The sequence below is a fragment of the Mauremys mutica genome, chromosome 3, assembly GCF_020497125.1.
Source record: "Mauremys mutica isolate MM-2020 ecotype Southern chromosome 3, ASM2049712v1, whole genome shotgun sequence".
Taxonomy (NCBI): Eukaryota; Metazoa; Chordata; order Testudines; family Geoemydidae; genus Mauremys; species Mauremys mutica.
In genome coordinates, this window is record NC_059074.1 from 12,514,909 (window position 1) to 12,528,141 (window position 13,233).

Below are 13,233 nucleotides of genomic sequence, written 5' to 3' on the forward strand. Positions count from 1 at the left end.
CGCCAAGAAAGAACTGGGAATCTGCTATGACTTTTAATTACATTGCCAGCACAAAACTACAGAATCACAGAATCTAAGGGCTGGAAAGGACCTTGCAAAGTCATCTAGTCCAGTCCCCTGCATTTCCGGCAGGAGCGTGAGGAGCACATACAAGGTTTCAGGACAGTCCAAAGCTAAAGGACAAAACAAAAGCCGCTGCTAAAAAGTAACCATGCAAACCCATCTCAGTTCTTCAGTGGTCAACACCATACCAAGTCCTGAGAAAATTATGAGTGTGACCACACAGATTAACAAACCCAGAGCACGCGCTGTAGGGATTTGAATAAAAAGAACAAGTATTGAAACCTGATGTAATGCCCACATATCTCTTTGGGAAGCATTTGAAAATTGTTATGCACTAGTCTCTTCTCTCAGTAAGCTAGCCATAAGTCTTCAGTATTTTAAAAACATTTGGAAAAAAACATATTGCTTTGTTCAGAAACCTGATGGCCAGTATATGCTCCAGGGTTCTAAAAGAAAAGATGGCTGGAAATGACCTCAACAATACAACAGCCCTTGTGGATTATTTTGAAAAATATTGTAGCAAATTCCCCAGAAGGCTCTGTAGAGGGTTGCTCATCTACTCCTGATAATTAGAGGCCTACCAAATTCATGGTCCACTTTGGTCAATTTCATGGTCATAAGATTTTTAAAATAGTAAATTTCATTAGTTCAGTTATTTAAATGTGAAATGTCACCGAGTTGTAATTGTAGGGGTCCTGACCCAAAAAGGAGATGTGAAGGGATTGCAAGATTATTATTGTGGGCGGGGGGGGGTTGCAGTACTGCTACCCTAACTTCTGTGCTGCTGCTGCTGGTGGCAGTGCTGCCTTCGTAGCTGGGCAGGTGGAGAGCAGCGGCTGCTCGCCCAGAGCCCAGCTCTGAAGGCAGAGTTGCCGCTAGCAGCAGTGCAGAAATAAGTTGAAATTTGAAATTCCATGGAGGGAATTAATCAAAATTGTGACCTTTAAAAATGTTGATTCTCTCTGTGACATAGAAAACTAAAACCAAAAATATGTAAGATGTAGAACAATGTGACTCACGTCCATATAGTTTTCTTCTCAAACACACTTTTGTTCATAGCTAAAACTAAAACAATAAATATTTACTTATAGGATACATAAGTTATTCATAAAGAATGCCTGGATTATTCTGTCTTCCAGCTCACGTAAGCCTAAAGCCTGACCTTATTCAGATGGTAGTTCCCTAATTATAATAAATGTACATGCTCAGTGAAGCAGCCAAGAGAGTAGCAGTGCAGTTGCAACCACAGAATTCCTATCTTCATATCTCATAGCCCTAAACTGTCTCTATGGTGCTTTAGGCTTTGTCTACACTAGGAAAATAGTTTGGTTTATCTATGTCGCTCAGGAGTATGAAAAATACTCCCTCCCCCCCAATGATGCAGTTAAACCGACCTAACCCCTGGTGAAGACAGCGCTAGGTCAATGGGTGCATTCTCCCGTTGACGTTCATACCATCTCTTGGGGAGCTGCAGTGCCTACACAGATGGGAGAACCACTCCCGTCAGTGCAGGTAACATCTTCACTGAAGCGCTTTGGCTGAGCTGCAGCCGTGTTGCTGTGCCACTGTAGCAGTTCAGATGTAGAAAACAAGCCCACACTGTCTGGGAAAGCGTCTCACCCCTCCCAACTTCCTCTCTGAGTACTGTCCCTGCTGTGACACTAATTTGAGAAGCTGGGCATCCTGGATAGTTTAAGGGTTAATCCACCAGGTGACAAGAAGAACAGTCATAGGTGCTGGAACTACGGGTGTGGGAGTGCTGCCGCACCCCGTGACTTGAAGGAGTTTCCATTATATACAGAGTTGACAGTTTGGTTTGTGGAAGCCAGTAAATAATTAACAAGGTTTTAAAGAGATCTTAATGAATGTTAGTTAGCATGAGTTAGGTTAACTGTGACCCTGGTAACGTGAGGAAGCAAGATAATGTAAGACAGAGGGAATTGTGTGAAAGTTATTACGACCTTGCAATATGCAGTCTTGCAGTCTTGTTTTTCTAGTGAGATAGCAGAGAAGCTTATGTATAAACAAAATGTATTTGTTGCTTTTTACTGTCTGTATTATTGTTAGAAATTGTCTGTAAAAGGTATAAAGGCTTGCTGTGATTGTTTACCAGTTGAGAGACCTGTCCAGGACCCTGTGTCCTATGGCACTCTCTCCCTCCATGGTAATTACTGGAGAAATAATAAAGTATTTGGTTTTGCTGTACCCAAACAAAAAGCTTGAACTGAGTTTTTCTTCGACAATTTGGGGGCTCGTCCGGGATGGCAACGCCCACGGACCCACAGACGGCTACTACGGATCATTCCCCTTCGAACCCCATGGCGCCACATGAGAGGTATGAGACCTTTTGAAATCTCTATTGGGGTATCGGAGGAGGACTTTCCGTGAGGACGTCTGTCTCTGTTGGGCTCACGCCATCTGAACTTATTGACTGTGCAGCAGGATCAGATGCAAGTGGTATTGGGGAGAGGCCCCAATAAGGTTAGTTTATAGCAGTACTGGGAACTGCTGAGTTGGCCAAGGAAATGCATAAGGTAATGCATAAGGTAAATGCATAGGTAAATGCATTAGAATGCACCGGTGCTGAGGGGTTTTTACCGCCTCAAGAGGGGTTGTCATACCGCCTCATGGTATTGGTCCGGACCAGGTAAAGATGCATCGTGGTTAAAGAGATAAAAAGGAAAAAAAATTTAAAAAGAGATAAAAAGGAAGAAAAAGAGGCCTTGGTGTGTGTGTGTGTACACCAGTGTGAGTGGCTGTTACCGGGCTAGCCCGGTAACTAGTGGATCTTTAGGAGATCCGACCCACAGTGGGCTGACTCGGCCAGGCATTGTCCGGCGAGGAAGCTGCCTGGGTCTAGGAGTGTGTGAACCCATCTTCCCTCCCCTTTCCTTGTGAGTCTCTCCTGTGTGAGTGGAAAATGGGTAAGGGACTGTCTAAATATTCCACCTCACCCCCTAAGGGTACCCCAGCATATTACATGTACGTACATTATGGTTCTAAAATCTGCAGGTATTTAAATGATTGGAATCTGTACATGCGTGAAAAATTCATTTAAACAATGCCCATTAGAAGGTACCTTCAATCTAGATAAGATCATATATCTCAGTGGAGCTTTAATCACAGAGAAAAGCCTCTGACACAGTGTGAGCAATTTGTCTAGGAACGGGTTAATTTGAAATTCGGCTTAGCCCTGAGATAAAGGAGAAGTTGTTTTGTCTTCAAGGTCATGAATCAGTGCGGACTATGCTAAGTGCAAAGGCTGTACAAGTTACAGAATTGGAATTATATTTGCAAAGCTTAACTTCCCAGTGAGACATGTGTGAGTATTGAAGTGGTTTAAGGCTTGGGGCATTCATGTTTTCCTGTGTGAGGTGGGAGCATTCCCAATACTCTCCATTGTTGTTTTATTATTTTAATGAAGCTTTAAAATTTGATTGTATGCTCTGTCAGTCTGATCACCTGACATGAGGGATAAATTAGTAACAGGAATTTGTCACAGTTTGGTGTGCAATTAATAATGGGGGGGCCCTGCAGAATTTACACCATCTCTCTGTTTACCCTTGTTATTTTGTGTTTGCTTTGTTTGGTATTGTTGGTTGCATGATTAAAGGTGAGCTCTAATAGAATAAGGAAACACTATTTAGCTTTGGCTCTGTTTTGTTTAACCGGTTACTGATGTTTTTCTGCTCTGTTCATTTGGGCGTTAGGTGTGTGAGCGGAACTGAACTTCTCGTTCGTAATTCCTCAGGGTGGAAGCCATGTGTGCGATGAAGCTCTGAGGTTGTCCTGAGATTTTTACAGTCTCGCCCCCCCGTAGCGGACAATATAATAGAAGTAGAAAAATTTGGCTTAGACTGTAATTTTTTGCTTTTTGTGTAATTTTCTTTTCTGTTTAAGTGTCAGCAGACAAATGGGTGGGTCTCTGGGTAGACCCCCAAAGGGGTCTGGATTATGTGTTAAGTGAATGGCCATGTATTTTTGCCCAGGTGGCAAGCCTTACTAGGGAGGACTCAGGTAGTCTTGTGAGTAGAAATGTTTTGGGGAAAAGACCAGTAGGGTGGGGCTAGTTGAGAAGCTCACCATCCTAGCTAAACTGGTTGTGGAACAAGCTAGTGTCCATGGACGGGACGATTCAGCGAGAAAAAAGGATCGGGCCCAGGCGACCAGGCAACAGACAGAGTGATTGGAAAACAGGTTGGAAACTTTTGAGGGTGTAGTGGAAAGAAGGAGTAAGTGAATATAAGCATGAGGATTTCAAATACTCAAGAGGATATTTGGAATGGTGATTTGAATTGGTAAAGTGGCTGTTGGAAGGGAAAAGCGAGTGATTTTTAAGAGAACAGTTTTGGTGTCTTTGAACTGTTTGTAAATAACTTCAGGCAAATAAATTTATTAGATTGTAATAATTTGGCTGTGACTAATTTTGTTAAATCAGTTGAAGACTGTATACAGTGCTATGTAATGAAAATTTTATTAGGCTCTACAGGCACTATAAGTGGTGATGTTTTCTTTCAGTGTTTAAAAGCAGGAGTTAGAAGAAATAAAAAGCAAGCCAGAAATAATCTGTGTTACTGCAAATTAACTAACTGATAAGGTAAAGGCCTCTGAAACCAAGGCTGTCTAAGAAACACATACGAGAAAATATGAGGTAATTCCTCTGTTTTGCCTAGAATCAACAAGAGTATTTGTATATTTTAAGTATTTAATTGCCCAGACGGGGTGGACCTCTGTTTTTGTCTTTCAGATAATCAAAGAAAACTAATGCCAGCAGCACAGCATTCAACGTACCTTGATTTACTGGCACAGTAAAAAATTATGTTGTGTGTTCTATGTTCTGTCTTGTTGTGTTTTTTTTGTGTGGCCAGAATTGTTGTGTTTAATATTTTCATGAGATGGTCTGATTTGATATCAAGCGGAAATGTTGGATTGAGATGCAGATACTTGTTTTGTTCAATTTGGAATACAAAGTGTTTGGTTACATCAGAAAATGTGATATACTAAAGTCTAATACATTTTCTTCAGTAAGAGAAAGAAACTACATTGGCCAAATCTTTTAATTGAGAATTGTTGTTAAAATTTGCATACTGACAGTCTTTGGAAGCGAGGACATGAAAAGTTAACCCACTCCCCATATTGTACAAGGGATCCTTCTGGCTACCTCAGACTTTTAGCCAGCGGGCTGGGGATGGTGGATAGCTATTGGACTAGAAGTTATATTAAGTGAACTTCTCAAAGTGGGTGTGCTTGTCCTGGCTTGTTCTTCCAAAGTTCTGTAATAAGGTTATTTTAGTGAAAGGGTATATGTGGCATACATTGAATGATAATACTTCTGTACTGTATAACAGTACTGTTTATGTGTTCATGGTATGAAAAAGGTGTATAATTGAAGAGTAAAAGTTTCCTTTGTAGGTTAAATGAAAAAAAAAAAAAAAAAAGCCAACAAGAGAATGGCTAACATGCGCTGGCCCCAGTCGAGGACACCGCTTGGCTGCCTACCAAGAGAAGGGGGGGGGGGGGGGAATGCTTGCTGCAGTTACACGAGATTGGTGTGCACCGGCTAGCCCACTCTCCTCCTTGGGACCTTTTGTAAATATTCAGATTGATTTTATTTAAATGTCTAAATGTTGTGGTTATGAATATGTATTAGTTTTAATTGATGTATTTACCACTTGGGTTGAAGCTTTTCCCTGCAGGACAGTAGATGTCTTTGCTTACAGATTTTGTACCACGTTTTGGCATCCCTGTGACTATCAACAGTGGTCGTGGAACTCATTTTACTGGACAGATTGTAAAGGGGTTATGTGCAACTCACTGCCCTCACCACCCACAGTCTGCTGGGACAGTGGAACGCCGGAACGGGACTTACAAAAAATGAACTGGCCAAGATTTGTGCTGAGACACACTTAAAGTGGCCAGATGCCTTTCCTTTGGCACTGATGTGTATGAGGGCCATTCCCAATCGAAAGACTGGACTCAGCCCTCATGCAGTTTTGACAGGACGCCCAATGTGACTACCAACTGCATCCCCACTAACCCCAGCTCAGATGGACATTCATTTGCTGGATAACATAATGCTTAAATATTGTCAGGCACTAATGAAATGTGTTAAGTCTTTTTATACACAGGTGATGGAAGCACTACCAAAGGATCCTGTGCAACCTTGCCACTCGTTGGAACCAGGAGCCTGGGTCTACATAAAGATCCATCAGCGAAAGACTGCCTTGGCTCCATGCTGGAAAGGCCCTTTCCAAGTCCTGCTGACTACCGACACCGCTGTGCAGTGCCACAGACTGACTGCTTGGACCCAGGATTCTCACTGCAAAAACACCCCTCCACATCAGAAGAATTTTCCTATTGATGCTTAGCCTATTCTTTCTTCTAGTTCTACTGAGCTTCTGGACAGCAGGGAAAAAGCTCTCTTGTCCACTGACAGACCAACTGTGCCTTTAGACTTTTCTAGAAAAAGCACAGCTATTACAGGGTGATATGTGCTGGAAACCTCTCCCCTGTAGGATGCTGAACCTTAATTGTTTTGGGAAAGAAGAAGAAGCACTCACTCCACTGACATTGCCAAAGTCCAGGAATTCCTGACTGAAAAGGACATTGAGAACTGACCCTGGTGAAGAAACAAAGAATTACATTCTGGCAGGAAGAAATTTGTGGGACCCATGCTTGGGACTGTGGTATTAATTGGATTTTGGGGTTTATTCTACAGGCTGCGCCCTGTGTTCTGGATAAATCCTTCAGTATGTATTGCCCTCCCTAATTGGATTTTAACTGACATTGCCCTTATCCAGTTTTCTACATACCCAGATTGTCGTTTCCACCCTTAGTTCTATGACCCAGAAGGAGACTGACAGAGATGGTATTGAATATCACTGAGGCTGGGAAGGCATTGCAGTGGGATCTGGACCAGACTTGGCCCACTGCCCTTACAGACACGTCAGGAGTACCATCTGATCTGTGGTCATGAAGACATACTTGGACACTTTCTGGATGGAAGTGTGGACATTCGCAGTGCTCCTTCCAAGCATATGGACCAGTTAGGGGGTGTGGGCTCCCACATACCGAATCCTGCTGGGTCCATGGGGAGGATGCATGTGGAACTGAATTATTTACCGAGACATCTGGGAAATTAGACCACCTGGTATACCTACCTGATTTATAGACAGTACCCCTAGAATAACACCTGATGGGATATACATATTGATTTTACCACTGCTGCAGGCAATTATATCATTTACTGGCCTGCAGATAGAATGCAGATAGAATGTAGATAGAATGCAGATAAAATATTGCAAGTAGCTCTTAGATTTTAGGTATATTTTGATTGGACTAGAATAATGCCTGATCGGTTTCAAAATTTGCTTTCATTGTTACCAAAGGTTCTAAGAATCTCTGAATTGCAAGGGCAAATTCCCATGCTTTAGAATATATATCAAGCTGGAAGGAATGCCTTTCATACAGTTTATAGAGTGTTTACTTTATGTACTAGGTATGATGTTTTGTGCTTTGTGTTCGCAATTGTACAACAGCCCCATTATATTATTCCTATGGGATTGTTATTGTTTGTAATGTTGTTAGTTAATTTAGGATTATATTATTGTTGTTGTTGTTGTAAATAACGTAAGAATAGCAATACCTTTCATGTTCATTCTAATCTTGCATTGTCATTACATCCCATGATGGTTGACATGTTTGCTGTAGAATCTGAAGTCCATGGTTTCATGCGAATTGAGAGTTGAAATTGTTTGTTGTACTAGAAGTACAAAAGGGGGGAGTGTGGAAGCCAGTAAATAATTAACAAGGTTTTAAAGAGATCTTAATGAATGTTAGTTAGCATGAGTTAGGTTAACTGTGACCCTGGTAACGTGAGGAAGCAAGATAATGTAAGACAGAGGGAATTGTGTGAAAGTTATTACGACCTTGCAATATGCAGTCTTGCAGTCTTGTTTTTCTAGTGAGATAGCAGAGAAGCTTATGTATAAACAAAATGTATTTGTTGCTTTTTACTGTCTGTATTATTGTTAGAAATTGTCTGTAAAAGGTATAAAGGCTTGCTGTGATTGTTTACCAGTTGAGAGACCTGTCCAGGACCCTGTGTCCTATGGCACTCTCTCCCTCCATGGTAATTACTGGAGAAATAATAAAGTATTTGGTTTTGCTGTACCCAAACAAAAAGCGAGAACTGAGTTTTTCTTCGACAGGTTCAATGGCTCTCATCATACAAATAGTTCCAGCAACCCGGAAAACAGGGATTAGAATGGCCACAGATAAGCAATGAGACCAAGTGAACATAAGAACATAAGAACATAAGAAAGGCCGTACCGGGTCAGACCAAAGGTCCATCTAGCCCAGTATCTGTCTACCGACAGTGGCCAATGCCAGGTGCCCCTGAGGGAGTGAACCTAACAGGCAATGATCAAGTGATCTCTCTCCTGCCATCCATCTCCATCCTCTGACGAACAGAGGCTAGGGACACCATTCTTACCCATTCTGGCTAATAGCCATTTATGGACTTAGCCACCATGAATTTATCCAGTCCCCTTTTAAACATTGTTATAGTCCTAGCCTTCACAACCTCCTCAGGTAAAGAGTTCCACAAGTTGACTGTGCGCTGCGTGAAGAAGAACTTCCTTTTATTTGTTTTAAACCTGCTGCCTATTAATTTCATTTGGTGACCCCTAGTTCTTGTATTATGTGAATAAGTAAATAACTTTTCCTTATCTACTTTCTCAACATCACTCATGATTTTATATACCTCTATCATGTCCCCCCTTAGTCTTCTCTTTTCCAAACTGAAGAGTCCTAGCCTCTTTAATCTTTCCTCATATGGGACCTTCTCTAAACCCCTAATCATTTTAGTTGCTCTTTTCTGAACCTTTTCTAGTGCTAGAATATCTTTTTTGAGGTGAGGAGACCACATCTGTACACAGTATTCGAGATGTGGGCGTACCATGGATTTATATAAGGGCAATAATATATTCTCAGTCTTATTCTCTATCCCCTTTTTAATGATTCCTAACATCCTGTTTGCTTTTTTGACTGCCTCTGCACACTGCGTGGACATTTTCAGAGAACTATCCACGATGACGCCGAGATCTTTTTCCTGACTCGTTGTAGCTAAATTAGCCCCCATCATGTTGTATGTATAGTTGGGGTTATTTTTTCCAATGTGCATTACTTTACATTTATCCACATTAAATTTCATTTGCCATTTTGTTGCCCAATCACTTAGTTTTGTGAGATCTTTTTGAAGTTCTTCACAATCTGCTTTGGTCTTAACTATCTTGAGTAGTTTAGTATCATCTGCAAACTTTGCCACCTCACTGTTTACCCCTTTCTGCAGATCATTTATGAATAAATTGAATAGGATTGGTCCTAGGATTGACCCTTGGGGAACACCACTAGTTACCCATCTCCATTCTGAGAATTTACCATTAATTCCTACCCTTTGTTCCCTGTCCTTTAACCAGTTCTCAATCCATGAAAGGACCTTTCCTTTTATCCCATGACAGCTTAATTTATGTAAGAGCCTTTGGTGAGGGACCTTGTCAAAGGATTTCTGGAAATCTAAGTACACTATGTCCACCGGATCCCCCTTGTCCACATGTTTGTTGACCCCTTCAAAGAATTCTAATAGATTAGTAAGACACGATTTCCCTTTACAGAAACCATGTTGACTATTGCTCAACAGTTTATGTTTTTCTATGTGTCTGACAATTTTATTCTTTACTATTGTTTCAACTAATTTGCCCGGTACCGACGTTAGACTTACCGGTCTGTAATTGCCGGGATCACCCCTAGAGCCCTTTTTAAATATTGGCGTTACATTAGCTAACTTCCAGTCATCGGGTACCGAAGCCGATTTAAAGGACAGGTTACAAACCTTAGTTAATAGTTCCGCAACTTCACGTTCTTTCAGAACTCTTGGGTGAATGCCATCTGGTCCCGGTGACTTGTTAATGTTGAGTTTATCAATTAATTCCAAAACCTCCTCTACTGATACTTCAATCTGTGACAGTTCCTCAGATTTGTCACCTACAAAAGCCAGCTCAGGTTTGGGAATCTCCCTAACATCCTCAGCCGTGAAGACTGAAGCAAAGAATCCATTTAGTTTCTCCGCAATGACTTTCTCATCTTTAAGCGCTCCTTTTGTATTTTCATCGTCAAGGGGCCCCACTGGTTGTTTAGCAGGCTTCCTGCTTCTGATGTACTTAAAAAACATTTTGTTATTACCTTTGGAGTTTTTGGCTAGCCGTTCTTCAAACTCCTCTTTGGCTTTTCTTATTACACTCTTGCACTTAAGTTGGCAGTGTTTGTGCTCCTTTCTATTTCCCTCACTAGGATTTGACTTCCACTTTTTAAAGGAAGTCTTTTTATCTTTCACTGCTTCTTTTACATGGTGGTGAAGCCACGGTGGCTCTTTTTTAGTTCTTTTACTGTTTTTCTTAATTTGGGGTATACATGGAAGTTGGGCCTCTATTATGGTGTCTTTAAAAAGGGCCCACGCAACTTGCAGGGATTTCACTTTCGTCACTGTACCTTTTAACTTTTGTCTAACTAACCCCCTCATTTTTGTATAGTTCCCCCTTTTGAAATTAAAGGCCACAGTGTTGGGCAGTTGAGATGTTCTTCCCACCACAGGGATGTTGAATGCTTTTGTATTATGGTCACTATTTCCAAGCAGTCCTGCTATAGTTACCTCTTGGACCAGCTCCTGCGCTCCACTCAGGATTAAATCTAGAATCGCCTCTTCCCTTGTGGGTTCTCATACCAGCTGCTCCATGAAGCAGTCATTTAAAGTATCGAGAAATTTTATCTCTGCATTTCGTCCTGAAGTGAAATGTTCCCAGTCAATATGGGGATAATTGAAATCTCCCACTATTATTGGGTTCTTAATTTTGATAGCCTCTCTAATTTCCCTTAGCATTTCATCCCTTAGCATTTCAAACTTTACTCACTTTACTCTAGGAACCTTCAGGTTTAAACCAGTAAAAAGGAATACTGAACAATGCTAGCATCAAAGTCAGCAAGGTTTGGAATAGCTCTGGAATGCTAAAAGGAGAAATGTTAAGGCTCCATGTATGTACTGAGCTACCTTAAAGACTGAAAGTAGCAATAATCCTTAAAGTGCACTCGTGCTTATGGAATTGCATTGAAGAGTGAGCAGATCTGATAATGCACATGTGCCCCAGCAGTCAGTGCGTGTTACACATCCGTTACCCGCTCCAGCTAGAGGCTGGCTCTTTAGTTCAAGCTGAGGACACATGAGCATTTAGCTCCAGAGGGTCCTGGTTCAAACTACAGAGCGCTGGCAAAGATGGCATGGCAGCCATCACAGGTGCTCAAAATCACCTCCGTCCCACAAACACATATAGGAGCAACTTTATGCTCAACACAGCTCCGCATGTTTGCAGCATCTGGACACAAATGTTCTTTAACACAGCTCCAAGAATGCTGCACAGCCCATAATTTATCCGCAATCCTCACATGTTCATCACTGTGTTCATTTCCAGGTTTTCACACTGTCATTGTGGATGGACTCTACAGTGAGGTCCAGGCCACAAACTGTGTTTCATTGTTCTTCCAGTTTTGAGTGGAATGATTTGAAAATACTTTTGTTTGACTATGGGAAAATCATGGTTTTATCCATGTTATTTGGGCACAGCTTCCCTTCTCATCATCTGAATTGGCCAGTGCCTCAGTTTCCCCTGTTGGGTCAGTGATTTAACTTCCTCGCTGAACCAAAACCTCCCCCATCTGGGGCAAAACAAAATTAATTAAAAAAAAAAGACACACTCACTCTTTGGGTTAGAGATGCTTCCTCCAAGATAGAGTAAACATTTCTTCCCCTCGGCTGCTTTCATGTAGGGCTCCCAATTCTCCTCTGCTCAGCACTTCTCTAAGCTCCTCTCAGTTTGCTTTTGCAGGCTTCATTTTAAAGTCATTTTGGGGTGAAGATCAGCCCTCCTGCTTTTCCCTGCTCTCTTTCTTGCCAGAGAGACTCACAACAGGTCCCTCTGACTCCCCCCAAGTCTGAGGACAGCAGACCTTTCAAATCCAGAAATGATATCCAGAAAGGAGACCTTTCAAGAAATGGACAAGCATGTGAGAAGAAGGGGTTATAATGGAATCAGACTGGCAGAGTCATTATGGTGAGTACTAATGAGAAAATTCCATGGTTGAATGTGTCCTCAGGTACTTACTGAAAATCATAGAATCATAGAATATTAGGTTTGGAAGAGACCTCAGGAGGTATCTAGCCCAAACCCCTGCTCAAAGCAGGACTAATCCCCAACTAAATCATCCCAGCCAGGGCTTTGTCAAGCTGGGCCTTAAAAACCTCTACAGATGAAGATTCCACCACCTCCCTAGGTAACCCATTCCAATGCTTCACCACGCTCCTAGTGAAATAATGTTTTCTAACATCCTAATAAGATCCTTACTGGGAGAGTGACATATAAAAATCCTGAGAGGTTTAAAACTATTAGCATCAATCAGAAGCCGACATATGGCTAGTTATTTGAAGTCCGGTGCCACCTTAAAGACTAACAGATTTATTTGGGCATAAGCTTTCCTGGGTAAAAAAAACACTTCTCCCCATGAAAACCATGAAAGCTTGTGCCCAAATAAATCTGTTAGTCTTTAAAGTGCCACCGGACTCCTTGTTGTTTTTGTGGATACAGACTAACACAGCTAACCCCTGATACTAGTTATTTGAGCTTTTCTATGATAGTTCAAATCATTTTATACTGTGATATGACAGACTCTACGCACACATCCTGAGACACAGCTCAATACTTGGACATGTTTCCTTTTGGTAAACTAAGCTTTAATACTGTAAAGAGCAGCCATTTTGATCTCACAGGTGCTGCACAATGATACAAAGGAAACACATCCCTCGTGCTCTCTTGTGGGAAATTTACTTTAGTCCTTCTTTGTTGTTTCCTGTACTCTTACATGAAACAACAATGCAGATGTCTGTCACTGTCTGGAAACAGACACTATCTTCTGGGTTGCCAGGTGTCCAGTTTTTTGTTGGAATGTCCAGTCGAAAAGGGAAGTTGGCAGTGTCCAGTCAGCACAGTTGACCAGATGCTGAAAGTCCGGTTGGTCGCAGTAACTGGACTCTGCGACTGGGAGATGGGAAGAACAGCTGCTGCA